Source organism: Crocuta crocuta, unplaced genomic scaffold (assembly GCF_008692635.1).
Source record: "Crocuta crocuta isolate KB4526 unplaced genomic scaffold, BGI_CrCroc_1.0 scaffold17, whole genome shotgun sequence".
NCBI classification, from domain to species: domain Eukaryota; kingdom Metazoa; phylum Chordata; class Mammalia; order Carnivora; family Hyaenidae; genus Crocuta; species Crocuta crocuta.
The window spans coordinates 7,784,239-7,798,489 of record NW_027532041.1 but is presented as its reverse complement, the minus strand read 5'-3'; positions in this window follow the sequence as shown (position 1 = coordinate 7,798,489).

Below are 14,251 nucleotides of genomic sequence, written 5' to 3'. Positions count from 1 at the left end.
AAATGCAAAAGGAAGTATTTCAGATATATTTAAACTTGAATTCACCTCCTTAAACTAATATAGTTGAAGCACATAAAAGGAAACACCTGGAATAACCTTTTCTCAGAATTTGAACAGGATTCTGGCAATATTTACTATTTCTACTGACCACAGGTAATATGATATTTGCTCCTACTTTATCTTGCATTATCCATGAGTGCTTTTAATAGAGACAGTTAATTATGCAATTGTCTCATGCTGGGATTGATGGCTAAAAGTATATTTTAAAAACTTCGATCACATAAAATTTAGTAATTTTATGCTGATCTCCATGATCAGCAAGAAGAGTATTGTGGTAAACAAAAGATACAACCTTGCCCTGACATTTGGGAAAAGCAGTACATCATAATTAGTTTTCTTCTGAGACTGCTGTGGGAAAACACCCTTAAGAATCTTAGAAACCCTGGGAGTTAAGATGGCGGACAAGTAGAGGGACCCTGGGCTCTTTTTGTCCCTCAAGCACAGCTGTATTGAGGTCAGATCACTTGGAACACTTACAGAAGGATCTCCATGGTTGGAGGGAGACAGTGTGGCAGATGTACGGTGCATGGGAATGAATTGAAGAAAAGGAAAACAGTGGTGCCCAGAGGGGAAGGAACCCTTTCTATGGAGAGACAAAAGGGAGAGAAAAGATAGAGGGGCTGAGAGAGTGCGGTGTTGGGTTTAACAAGAGAAAAACCTCTCAGAACCATGGACTGGGAAGAGAGAGGTACTAAGTGTCACAGGTTTTTTTGCAAAGATCACGTGTAAACTCAAACTTTGAGGTTTGGGAAGTGTGTGACTTTCTCCAGAGTAGAGCTGTGAGGGTGCTCCTGGGGAGGAGGGCACTGGCCTTGGAGTGCAAGTATGGCTTAGGGATCTCCTGGATCGCAACAGCAGAGAACATTTCCCTTCCTGGAGCACATTTGGAAGAGGGTAAATTACCTCTCCAAGGACAAAGGACCCTGTAGGCTCCAGCCAAAGACCTTTTGTAGGCAGGGAGCAGAGGCACACACAGAGGGCATATAATCTTGTTACTGCTTTTAGCAGTGCTACACCATAGATCTCATGCATTGTGCCGGTGTGGGACTGTTTTTGGTGGACAAAGGACTTCAGATGTAGCTTGGAGAGGCTCTACACTAACAGAGGGGGTGGATCTGTGCTGTGCCAGGTCCTTTAAGATTTCAAGTTTTAAATCCCAGCTGTGCACCAAAAGGGGAGAAAAAAATGCTGGAGAGCTGTCACACAGAGCCAGTTGACTGCCCCCACTACTCTGTGAGGGTTTCCTAAATGGTGTGGTGTGTGTGAGATGCCCTGTCTAGGGAAAAGAGAGTGGGGTAGTACCATTCCCTGCCCAACACCAACATGGTAGGACTTTAGAGAGCAACACCATGTTTCCCAGTGGAGGTGGGACCCCCCCCCCCCCGCCTTTCCCCAAACCCTGCCCCCTGTGCCTGGCAACTGCTTATTTACTGTGGCAAGACAGACTCTAAGCCAAAGCAGCAGACTTCTCTAGAAAACGGCTCATGCACCAAGTGCACTGAAAATCAAGTGCTTCAAAGCAACATCTGCAGTTCTGGTAGAAAATGGGACCAGGTTTTCTTTTTTCTTCTTCTTCTTCTTTTACCATTTGGAATCAGGGTCGTAGTTTCTTGTTTGTTTATATTGTTTATTCATTTCCTTTCTCTCCTTTTTTTTTTTTTTGAATCAGGTTTCTTCTTCTTTCCTGTCCCCCCTCCCCCATTCTTTTTCTTTGGAATCAGGCTTCTATTTTTTCGACAGTCTGGTTTTTTTCATTCCTTTTTCTCTCTCTCTCAGGGGATTGGGGGGATGAGGCTTTAGTTTTTTCTTCCTCCCCCCCACCCCAGGCTTAAAAAAATCAAAGCACACTGTGAGTTAAAGGTCCAAAAAGTCCCCACTGCAAGCAAGGAGGAGCTCTGCAGAGGACTGACCAGTGGGAAAGAACAGCCACAACACAAGAGGAGAGGGCACACGGCACACACCAGAAACACTTCCTGAAGTGCCAGATAAAGATCAAGAAGAAATCATAGCTCAAAACTTGTTCAAACAGATATAAGCAATATATCTGAACAAGAATTTAGAACAACAGTCATAAGACTACTGGCTGGGCTTGAAAAAAGCATAGAAGACACCAGAGAAATCTTTGCTACAGAAATCAAATCCTTAAAAACTAGTCAGGTTAAAATAAAAAATGCTATAACTGAGATGCAAAATCAACATAATTGAATTATAGTGAGGACTGAAGAAGCAGAGGAGAGAATAGATGATATAGAAGATAAAATTATGGAAAATAATGAAGCTGAAAAGAAGGAAAGAAAACCATTAGATTACAAAGGGAGACTTAGGGAACTCAACAATTCCATCAAGTGAAACAATATCTGTATCATAGGAGTCTCAGAAGAAGAAAAGCAGGAAAAGGGGTAGAAAGTTTACTTGAACAAATTATAGTTGAGAACGTCCCTAATCTGGGGAAGGAAACAGGCATTCAGGTTCTCAAAGTCAACAAAACAAGTCAACACCACAACATATCATAGTGAAACTTACAAAACATAAAGAGAGAATTCTGAAAGCACCCAGGGACAAAAGACCCTTAACCTACAAGGGAAGACACATAAGGTTAGCACCAGATCTGTCCACTGAAACTTGAAAGGCCAGAAGGAAGTGGCAGAAAATATTCAATGCATTGAATAGGAAAAATATGCATCCAAGAATGCTTCATCCAGCAAGGCTGTCATTCAGAATAGGAGAGATAAAGAGTTTCCTAGACAAAAACTAAAGGAGTTTGTGACCATTAAACCAGCCCTGCTCTGGGGACTCTTTCGGTAGAGACAGAAAGATCCTTTCCCCCCACCCCCCAAAAAACAAAGCATTAAAGCCTAGAGAGGACCAGAGAACATCACCAGAAATATCAACTCTACAGGTAACATAATGGCACTAAATTCATATTTTTCAATAATCACTCTGAATGTAAATGGACTAAATATTCCAATCAAAAGATATAGGAGACATATCCATTCTGATAAAAAAAAAAAAGATCCATCTATATACTCACCACAAGAGACACACATTAGACCTAAAGACCTGCAGATTGTAAGTGAGGGGATGGAGAATCATCTATCATTCTAGTGGACATCAAAAAACCCACCAGAGTAGCCTTATTTATATCCAGCAAACTAGAGTTTAAAACAGACTGTAACAAGAGATGAAGAAGGGCATTATATCATAATTAAGGGATCTATCAATCGAGACCTAACAATTATGAATATTTATGCCCCCACATGGAGAAACCCAAATATATAAATCAATTAATAAAAAACATAAAGAAACTTATTGATAATAACACAGTAATAGTAGGGAACTTTAACACTCCACTTACAGGAATTGACATATCATCTAAGCAGAAAATCAATAAGGAAAAAATGTCTTTGCATGACACACTAGACTGATGGACTTAACAGACATATTCAGAACATTTCATCCTAAAGCAGAATACATATTCTTCTCAAGTGTACATGGAACATTCTCCAGAATATATCACACACTGGGTCACAAATCAGCCCTCAACAAGTATAAAAAGACCAAGATCATACCATGCATATTTTCAGATCACAATGCAATGAAACTTGAAGTCAACCACAAGAAAAAATTTGGAAAGCCCTCAAATACATGGCGTTTAAAGAATATCCTACTAGGGGCACCTGGGTGGCTCAGTTGGCTGAGCATCCAACTTCATCTCAGGTCATGGATCTCACAGTTCACGAGTTCAAGTGGTGCACCAGGCTCTGTGCTGATAAGTCAGCACAGGTTTAGAAGACTATGTGGGACAGGAGGATACTATTGAACCCATCTTCAAAAAATATAATCTGCTACACCAAGTAAAAACTGATTGCATAAGGAAATTAATATTAGTGGGGGAGGTATGTGTCTTATCACTGATGCCAGAATTATGGAGAAGAATTAATTTTATAATATAGCTCTTGTTCCCCTGAAAATAAACAATATCTGTTAAGATGGATTATAGATCTAAACCAGTTTGGGAATCTTTTTAGGTCCATCTAAAATAAACATATCCTTGTAAAATATACCTATTTTAAAAATCAAATAATTCTGCATATTTTAATCACAATAACTTATTGTTTTATGCTAATAATAAAAAATGGTCAAGTTTTCCACCCAGTTAAGTTCCGTTTAACAAGTATTTATTAAACATCTACTACATGCCAATCCCCACTTTAGGTGTACTAAGGTAAATAAGTCATGTCCCTGTCTTACTATCATTTGAAACACATACACTAAATAATGAATTACATAAAAGTAAGATAAATGGGAAAAAAACATTAAAGGTATGTACTGTATCTCCATGAAAATTAATGAAGTTGGATTTCTACCTCACACATAAAAAAAATTAAAACTCAAAATCCATAAAGATCTAAATGCAAGAGCTTAAAGTATAAAACTCCTGAAAGACAACATAGCAGTAAATCTTCATGACCTTGATTAGGCAATGATTTTATTCAAATTAAAAACTGTGCTTCAAGGACATCATCAAGAAAGTAGAAAGACAGGACATAGAATAGAGAGAAAATTTTGCAAATCATATATAAATCATACATTTGATATAGGACTTATCTAGAATAGATGAAGAACCCTTACAACTCAATAATAGAAGGATAAATGACTCAATTTTCAAAATGGCCAATGGATGTGAATAGACATTTCTTCAAAGAAGATCTACAAATGGTTAATAAGCACATGAAAAGATGCTCAATATCATTCAGAAAAATGCCCCCCAAGACCACAATGAGATACTACCACCCATCCATTAGGATGGCTAGAATAATAATAATAATAATAATAACAATAATAATAATAATGAAAGACTTATGGAGAATGTGGAGAAATTGGATCCCCTTACCCTACTAGTAAGGATGTAAAATAGTTCATATAGTAACTCTATTGAATTTTTGGTAACTATGTTTAGCCAGCTACTTTGGAAAGTGGCATAGCAGCTCCTCAAAAAGTTAAACATACAGTTTTCCATATGGCCCAGAAAATCCACTTCTACCCAAGATAAATAAAAATACATGTGCATACAAAAACTTGCACATGAGGGGCACCTAGATGGTTCAGTCAGGTTTCAGCTCAGTTCATGATTTCAGGGTCATGGGATCAAGCCCTGCATTATGCTCCCCACTGAGCATGGAGCTTGCTTAAGATTCTCTGTCTCTCTCTCTCTCTCTCTCTCTCTCACTCACCCCTGCCTCTCTCTCCAGCTCCCTCTCTCTCTCTAAAAAACAAACAAAATATATTTAAAAAGCTTGCACATGAAAGTACTTAGCAGCATTATTCATAATAGACAAAAAAGTGAAAACAACTTAATGTCCATCAAATGATGAATGAATAAACAAAATGTGGTATATTCATACAATGGAATATTATTCAACAATAAAACGTAATGAAGTACTGATACATGTTACAACACGGGTGAACTTTGAAAATATTGTTAAGTAAAAAAGCCAGTCACATAAGGTTACATATTATTGTATTGATATGAGATGTCTAGAATAGGCAAATCTATAGAGACAGAAAGTAAATTTCATTTGCCTAGGATGGAGGTGGGTTGAGGAAGAATGGGGAGTGACTGTTAATGGGTACTGGGTGTTTTGGTGGTAATAAATGTTCTAATATTAACTCTGATGATGGTTGCATGGCTTTGTGAATATATTAAAAACCATGGAATTTACACATGAAATAGGTGAAGTGTATCATATGTGAATTATATTTTAATAATGCTGATACACACACACCCAACATACACATGCTAAAACATAAAGGTACGTACTTGGTAGAGTGGAGGCGTAGACAAAGTAGTAATGTCCATTTCGTAGATCACAGAGGGTTTCTTGGAGGAAGAGATGCTTAAAATGGGTGGCATTGGAGAAGAGGGAAAGGACTTCCAAGCAGAGATAACAGAACATGCAAATACAGGGAAGGATGGAGCAGCATATATCAGGCTTTCTAGATATAGACTTAGAGATCAAAAAGGGGTACATTTGGACTTTAACTCAAAAAGACAGGGACATGATTGGATGGTTTTGAGCAATAAGGGTTAAGAGGTGATGGAACCATATTTACAGTTAGCACAATCACTCTAATAATATGGAGGAATATGGAGCACAGGTGAACTACTGTAGGCAGAAAGCCCTTGTTGGCAAATAGTGCCATACATAACTCAGGCAAGAAGTAAGAGGATCTGAATTAAAGTATTAGTAGTCATTATCAGATATGAAGGAGTTTAGACACTAAGGACTTGTGAAGAAATAAGGTACCTGGCAAACAAAGACAATTAGTATTTGGTAAGTAGAACTGGCAGTTGGTGGGACTTTTACTTAGTTATTTCAACAAGGGAAAAACATGAAAAGTAATGTAAGATGGTTAATGCTTCAAATGATATGATCTTTGCATATAATTTTTTAAATTTTTTTTGAGAGAAAGAGATACAGAGTTTGAGCAGGGGAGGGGCAGAGAGAGAGGGAGACACAGAATCTAAAGTAAGCTCCAGGCTCTGAGTTGTCAGCACAGAGCCCGATGCGGGACTCAAACTCATGAACTAGAGATCATGACCTGAGCCAAAGTTGGATACTCAATGGACTGAAGCCCTCAGGCACCTGTCCATATATATTTTCCTGAAGGGAAAGAAGTGACATGGCACAATCTACAAATGTATTTTTATGCACGTAGAATCTATAAATGTGGGCTTAAGTATCTAAAACATTTATATATTTCTTCCCAAGAAGAAGCCAAATACATATCTTAACAACTACATAACCAGAGCCTTATAATAAATATTGTGAAGTTCTTCTCATAGTTATTTTTGTAGAACAGCATTGTCGTTAGTTAGAAGTCCCATCATCTCTGAGAAATAATGATGATGTTTTGTACCAACAACCATAAATATAGGTGGGCTGGGAAGAAACACCTGCTGCATACAGCATGTTTTTTCTAGTATTATATCAGAATATTTTGGAGATCTCTAAATGTTTCTTGTTTAAAGAAGAAACCAGGAAGTTGGCAGTACCCATAACTTCTCAAAAGTGCCTCTTCTTTTTCTTGCTGTAATGAGAGATCAAGGTCATGAAATACTGATGTCCACACTTCCTGATTTTCAGTCTCTAAGATATACAAGTCATGGTTAAGTAATTATTACTCCCTTAGCAGTCCTTGTGACCCAGTGCTGTGAATTCTTCTCTCTAGATAGAAGATGCCAACTGTTCCATTGTAGTGACTTTAAAGAGTGTCAAAATGCAGTTTCTATGAGTTGAATACTGATTCAACCTTAAATTGTGTGTCCTTCAGAATTCTATCAACTTGAGAATATCTTAGCTATTACAAATCAGTTAGAATTATAATATTCCAAATAGTAGAACTTTTTAAAACCCATACCCCACCAGTTCAGAAGATTTTAAAAAGTTGTGTTTTCTATAGTTTGTATTTCAAAGGAACATTTCTCCAAATACACAATTATAAAACTAAATAAAACAACATGCCCATGCTTATGTGCATAAATATACATACATACAAACACACACACTACACATTCTGTAATGCTCTTGTCCAGCTAAGAATTCCTATGCTTAGAGGGTTTTTAAAAGCTCAACTCAGTTGTTCACTGATTCTTTTTAAAAAATGAGAGACAGAAAAGAAACAGAATTATGCTAAGAGAATGTTGTTGTCAGTGGCATTTATATAAAAAACAATAAAGGTCTACAAATAGCCAAAACTAAGGATTCCAATTTTCTGAAGCCCCAAATCCTTTTTAAAAATGAAGCAGGGTAAAACACCTCATCATTGACAATTATTCTAGTTGATCATTTATTGTGATGCCAATTAAGTATATTAAAAATAACAGAAAATAGTGGTGCCTGGGTGACTCAGTCAGTTAAGCATTCAACTTTTCATTTTAGCTCAGGTCATGATCTCACAATTTGTGAGATCATAGTTCTCTAAATCTAGCTCCACACTGAATGCTCAGAGCCCGCATGGGATCATCTTTCTCCCTTTCTCTCTGACTCTCCCCTGCGCTCTCTCTCTCTCTCTCAAAATAAACTTAAAAAGAAAAACAGAACAGATAAGCTTCTGACAAATGTATCTAACATTGAGCTTTTCCTGAATTAAATAAAACTTAGGCAGGACAAATCACATGATTTTGATAGTTAATGGTTTATTTAACATAAAGTTGGAATAACTTCAGCTGTATTTTCATTCAGTTGATTCAGATAATCAATATGATAAATCCTGATCTTTTAATACACTGCTATGTTTTTGCTTTCTCTTCTCTTGCTACCATTACTACCTCTTGCTAATAGCTAATACTTATTGAGCTCTTACCATATACTAGGCAGTATGCTAAGTTTCCATATGCTATTAGACCTTATTATCTCCCCTAATAAGTGCTGATGTTATTTTCAGGAATGCAAGGCTAAAACATGTAAGAAAGTGGCAGAGCTGAGCCTGGAGCTGAGGCCTGTCTGCCTCTAGATTGGACCTCTTAGTGCTTACTTATGTTCTTCTACTCCCTTCAGTTATGTATATTTCTAGCAATGTTTTCTTGAAAATGAACATAAATGTCTTTGATTTTTAGCAAACGCAGTATAGACTCACGCATGCAGGCCAGATCACCTAAAAACCTAACTTGCTTTATAAAACCTGCAGTGCCAAACTCAGTGTTTAGGCTAGAATGATATTGAAAGGGACGTTTGTTGGCAAAATGTGATATGTTAATTCAGTTCTATCAGATACTGTAAGGTGCAGATTTGAAGAGAAAACAATGTTCTCAGAGCAGAAAAGTGGAATTCAAGAAATCCCTCAGTAAAGGGGCACCTGGGTGGCTTAGCTGAGCATTTGACTTGCAGTTCCCGAGTTCGAGCCCCATGTTGAGCTCTCTACTGTCAGGGCAGAGCCTGCTTTGGATCCTCTGTCTCCCTCTCTCTGTCCCTCCATTGTTCTCTTGTTGGCTTTCTCAAAAATAAATGAAAACATTAAAAAAAGGAAATCCCTCCATAAGGAAATAATTTCTAAGTCTTGAAGAGAAAAAGGTGAAAAAAGAAGAAAAAAGTGGAAGGGAAATACTGCAATTGAGAACATACTATAAAAGAAGTCTGTATTGTTCTATATAGGTACCTGTGGTTGGGATTTTTCCCATGATAGAAATAGTTCCTCACCAAATGGCTTAAATTCAGGCTATTACTGATTCCTCCATCTGTCTCCTCCTCTCCCCCCCTTTTTTTTATTAATTGGAGATTATAAAGAAATTTGCTTTGTTGCCAGCTTTGCTATAATTCAGCTAATTCATAAACCAAGAGATAGTTTAAGTGGGCTATCATCAGTTTTGCTGATATTCCTTATTGAGTTCCGAGTTGGTTTTTATGAAGCCAGGTATTCATGGATTTATTTTAAAAAGATAATTTATTGAGGAGCAAATCCAAATCCAAAGCTTTTGGGAGGTTAAACCTATTTTGGAAAACTGTCCCCAAAATCATGAGTGATAATTACAAGTGTGTTCTATAACTCACATAATTGATAAAGTTTCCTTCACTGCTGTTGTGCCTTTCTACAAAAAATTTCTGTCAAATGTGTATCTAGAGTCTAAAAAAGTAGGACATTTCACAAGTGAAGAGCTGTTTCATTCATTTCCCTTTCCCATTATGGGCATCACAGACAGAAAGGACCAAGTAAATACTTTTCTAGGAAATTAACATCTACTCCAAAAAATGATTAGGATTACACCTAACTGATCTGTGATATCATTTATGCTCTGCTTTTGGCTTCCTCTACAGCACTTGAAAGATAACAGCAAGAACAATAAAAAAATTTGTACCAAAGTAAAAATTCTCCTTTGTAAATCTTGAGAAACTTGATTCAAATGCTAGTAAAATTTCTGAATTAGCAAACAGTAAAATAAGGCCATATGAAAACCAGTTTTGTTATTAGCACCTTGTACTCGACAGTTGTTCACTAGATGAGTGTTCAATGAATTTGTGATGAAATTTCAGAATTAAAATATAATACAAATAAGAATGTTCAGCATCTGTCATTAAGTGCTTGTCTGTTTCCAGGAGTAAAAGAGAACCAGCCTGTGCCTGAGCACATTAATGGGTGTTCATGCTAAAGATTCTGCCACGGTCAATTTGGTGTTTTGGCAGACAGCAAGAGAGCTTGCCGGCAATAGAACAAAGGATGGGAAGGATGGCAAAGTGTCTGTCTTAAGTGCTTTTCACTCACAGCCCAGCCCTTGGAGATGGTAGTGAAAGCATAAGTGATCAAAGACACACTCGCAGGGGATTCGCATGAGAAGGCTAGGTGATAAGCAGCGCTGCTCTGTAGCCAGTGGAGTGAGCAGTGAGACAGCAAGAGAAGCTCTCTACTGGTGTAGGGCGCGATGTCATCATGATCTTGGCTGGTTGAGGATCCCAGCAGAAGAGAGGGGGGCACTATAGCCCCCAATAAACAGAAGAGGAGATCACTTAGAATTGATAAAGGGTTATTGTGAAGGTATATAAAGGTATAGTTCTTGAGGACTTTCTAGTATAAATGAATGAGGTACAAGTAAACACTCTTCTTGGAAGAGGATATTCTTCAGCAGTCCTGAGGAGGGGATGGAAAAAGATTTTTAAAAAAAGTTTATCATTGTTAATACAATCCCACATGTCCCTGTAGACTGAGGTGGCTTAGGTAATACATCATATCATATCATATCATTATCATATCATATCATATATAAATAATTGCTTTGCAATTCCTTCAGGAATTTTTACCTTGGGACTGAAGAAATAATAAAGGGAATTACTTGCAATGTGCCAAACAAATCTATGAATCACCTGTGGATTAATTTACTAAACAATCAAAAACATGAATAACATATTACAGGGTGTTTGACACAGGTGTAATTGTTTTTATCCACTAATCCTTTCCCAAAAGGAGTGGTAACCTTCTTCAAACACCAATGACAAGAGCAAACTCCACACTCTAGAGATGATCTCCTCTTTCTGAAGCATCTCCAGAGCTAGTTCACTCCTTTTTGGATCTCATCCCAGTTCTTGAGTGGTTGACTCTCGAAACATTCAGATTGTCTGCATTTTCTTAATTTCCCATCAACACAGTATAAAGACTTATTACCTATCATTAACAGCACAAGAGCACTTAAGCTGTTATTGTTGCCAACAGGCCTTGTCTTGACAATGTCTTGACAACTGTACATTTCAAGGTGGCCTTAGGTAGTTCCCCTCATAGCTTCCTCTTTATGTGCTGTGTTTACCTTTTTTCTCAATTTTTGAATTTGGGGCTGTAATGACAAGTTTCCTCAAGGGAGCCTCTAAGGTGAAATCTCCTTGGAGATAAAAAGTCCTTTGCCTGCATAACAAATTTTTCCCTTCAAAGCATCTGGCATATATAGGTAACAAAACCCATGAATCTAAATCCTTACTACTAAAAATACAATTCATAGACTTGCAGCATTAAGCTCACGTGGAAGCTTCTAGAAATACAAAAATTTGGATCCCAGAAATAGGACCCACACCCACTTAATCAGAATCTGAAGGTTCTGTGTCTACACAAGAACCTGAAGGTTCTGTTCTGTGTCTACACAATCTGAGGAGATTTGATTTCTATGCATATTTAAGTTGTCAAAGCATTGCTCTAAGTTGTATTCTATGAGCAAAAATTTTTGTTCCAAAGAACAAAATGTCTTTGTATTGTGTTTAGAACACAGTAATGTTCACCCTTCACAAAGTGGAGAATTGGGGGTGTTTTGCCAATCTCTGGTCCTATTTCTTGAAAGAACATGATGAAGATGAAAAATTCCGGATCTATAAATTCATGTTCTCTCTTTCAATTTGTCAAATCTGACATACCTATCACACTATTTCTACCCATCACGACCACCACAATCACTACAAACTTACTGAGCTGTAAGTGCTAAGTGCATTTACATTCATCTAACAACTCTATAAAAGAGGCATGATTATCACCATCCCAGTTCTACATAGCAGAAATCTGAAGCCAGCCTGAGCCTTAACTACTACAAATGTGTACATCAAGTCAGATATGTTCTTGAATCTCATATATACTAGCTCTCTTGCTTAAAACACTTTGTTACCCTTTCTAGTAATCAAGTACCTTGTTTGCTAAGAAAGCGTCTTTAGCAATATAATGTTTAACCACTTTTATTTAACAAAACACTCCTTACGACTAGCTGTAAGCTTAATTACACTGGAGCAAATAGGTTTTTTATTAATATGTACATTTGTGAACAAAAATAGCATTTACATTTCCTATATTTTATGAAGCTAAAGATACAACATTTAACACTAAGGAGGTTAAGGAAATTATAAAGACGCTTACTTTATAAAGTGTGTTACACTGACAAATTGCTTTCTTAAGAAAATTATATGATTTGTACACATTAGAATTAAGAATAGAAAATAACTTAGCATAAAACATTAATTTCTAACTGCTTTAAAACATTCCTTTTTGTGGATGTTATACATACCATTTGAGAAACCAAACTGAATACACTTGTCATTTGATACTATTTTTATTGATTTCATAAAAACGTATTTATGACATCAAAGTTGATTCAAGGGACATTTTTGTAAATCTAAATCAATACGGGCATCAAAACAACAGAATGTAGGTTTTCTAAACCACAAGAACATACAAACATTTACAAAGTGCATGCTTTCTCTATACTTGTATGGTCCTCATGTAAGCAGTATATTTAAAGTAACTTTTCAAGTCTTTTAATTATTTTCTCCTTAGCTTGCAGATAAATCAATTATTTTCCTTAAAATATCGTATCACTACTTAGGGCACCTGGGTGGCTCAGTCGATTTAAGTGTCCAATTTTAGCTCAAGTCATGATCTCACTGTTCCTGAGTTTGAGCCCCATGTCAGGGTCTGTGCTGACAGCTCAGAGCCTGGAACCTGCTTCAGATTCTGTGTCTCCCTCTCTCTCTGCCCCTCCCCTACTTGCACTCTGTCTCAGTCTTGGTCTCTGTCTCTCTCTCAAAAAACAAACATTAAAAAAATATCACTACAATTTTTTTATTTCTAAAATAAAGCAACATTCTTTTCTTAGTCCCACTTCTAAGTCATTCTGAAGTCTTCTTTTCAAAATGTATTGGCTTTCATATCATTACAACTCACACTACCTATAATATACTTATTTTTTATCCACGTAAAGAACTAATTGGACTTTTAAAAAATAGACATAAAAGTGACAATGTCTAAACAATGTACTCTATTGCCTGTCCTTAGAATGTGTTCTTATTCTTTACAGACCCATCTTCGTAAGGTCAGAGCCTTGTAAAGGATGGCTATCCAGAAAACTTTTAAGTGAGTGAACACAGTGAGCCAGTAAGCTAGTTAATCATTGTTCACAAGATTTAGTCTCCTTTGGGGAATCCAGAAAGACCCTGTGAGGATATGGACACTGCTTCTTTGATATGAATGTTTGAGTACATTTCTAATGTATTGCTGAGCACACTGACATTCTATATGCAAGCTATTATTTATTCAACGTGTGAAAGAGCATCAGTTGTGAAAATGAGAACAAAATGAATGAGGTAAAGAGCCAAATTTAACAGTAATAAACAAAGAAAAAACATATAGGAGAGGAGCTATTATATTAGATATGACATCCCAACTTTCTACATTTAGAATGCAGCCAAAGTGCTAATTAAATGATTTCAATATTTATAAAAGATTCTAAAAATTAGTCATACATAACTTAATTTAGATCCTCAGCTTTAATTAAAAGATACAATGTTTTTTCTTCCCACTTCCTAGAAGCCATCAATTCTTCCTACCCAGGAGAGGAAAAAAGAACACATACATTGGTTTTCTATTTTTGTATTTTGTATTACTTGTATTATTCTTCCACTAGCACCACATGCCCATTTGAACAGGTGAGGAGCACCTCTTCAGGCATCCCTCATACTTTTTCTTTACATTATTTTACATGCACTTTACTACAGTTTCATTGTCCTCTAAATAAGTTCAAGTGTGTTGTAAACCTAAAACTGCTCTAAAAATATGTAGTGTTGGTTTGTTGTTTTTTTTTTTAATTAAACTTGAAGATGGCCAGCTGAGCAAATAGTCTTTAACTGATGTAATGCATATTTTAAATGTTTCTGAAATTCAACTGAATGTTCTT